The following is a 1,159-nucleotide window of genomic DNA, read 5'->3' as shown; positions in this document are numbered from 1 at the left end:
TGTTGTTGTTGTTGTTGTTGTTGATTGCCTTTGAGTCAAGCACAACTCATAACATCTCTATGAACAAAAGGCCTGAAACCCTTCTACAATTATTGACATTTTTCAAAGTTCATAAAGTTTCTGGAGGCATGTTGTTTAGGAAGTGGCTACCACTCTTGCTTCCAAACCTGTCACAGAATGCTATTGGTTGAGTGGCCTGCAATGCATAGCAACACTATGTACAGCAGCTCTGAACCCTTCCGTTTCATGAGCCAATCTCACTAATTCCGACACACCAACCCCCAGCACCCCAGTTACTGTTTCAATCCATCTCATCCAGCGTCTCCCGCTCCTGCACTGTCCCTCCACCCTTCCGAGCATGATGTCCTTCTCCAAGGATTATCTCTCCTGGCCATGTGCCTAAAGTAAGTGAGGCGGAGCTTCAAAATCCTAGTCTCCAAGGACAGACTTGGTTTCACCATGTTTAAGACAGACCTATTTATTTTCATGGCAGTCTATGGTGTATTTAAGACTCTTCTTCAGCATCACAACTTGAAGGCATCTCTTCTTCTTCTGTCATGATTAGTTATTATATGTATGACAATAATATGGAACAAGAGATATACCGCAAAGTGGGCTGGGAGAGGCAGTAGGGAAGGGGAAGGAAGAAAATGTGCAACAATAAATGAATAAAAATATATTAAGAATTTTTTTCATTTATACTGGTTTAATTACAAAGTGTGTATATATTGCTTTTCACCCTTCCTTCTAACAACAATCAAATTGTATGACACCCTGCCTGCCCATCCTCATTCCCCTGTTTCTGCCTTCTCTTCCCGCCTTATATCCTCATACACATTGTACTAGTTATCTGTTTGTGCAATAATTCTCTTATACAGTATTTGTCCTTATGGGATTGAGTTTGTTCACTTAGCATTATACTCTCCAAGCCCTTCCAATTTACTTAGTGACTTACAAAATCAATAAGTGAACGTAATCAGAGACACAAAAGACCTTTACAAAGAAAACGATGGAATGTTTCTATGAGACACAATAAAAGACCCAAATAAATGGAATAAAATGTACCCTGTTCATGAATGTGTTGTTATTGTTAAGTGCCAATGAGTCGTAGATGACTCGTAGAAACACTATGAACTAAAGACATGAACACTTATATAAC

Source organism: Elephantulus edwardii, unplaced genomic scaffold (assembly GCF_000299155.1).
Source record: "Elephantulus edwardii isolate Elephantulus edwardi_28Jun2011 unplaced genomic scaffold, EleEdw1.0 scaffold00020, whole genome shotgun sequence".
In the NCBI taxonomy this organism is placed as follows: domain Eukaryota; kingdom Metazoa; phylum Chordata; class Mammalia; order Macroscelidea; family Macroscelididae; genus Elephantulus; species Elephantulus edwardii.
This window is presented reverse-complemented; position numbering follows the sequence as displayed.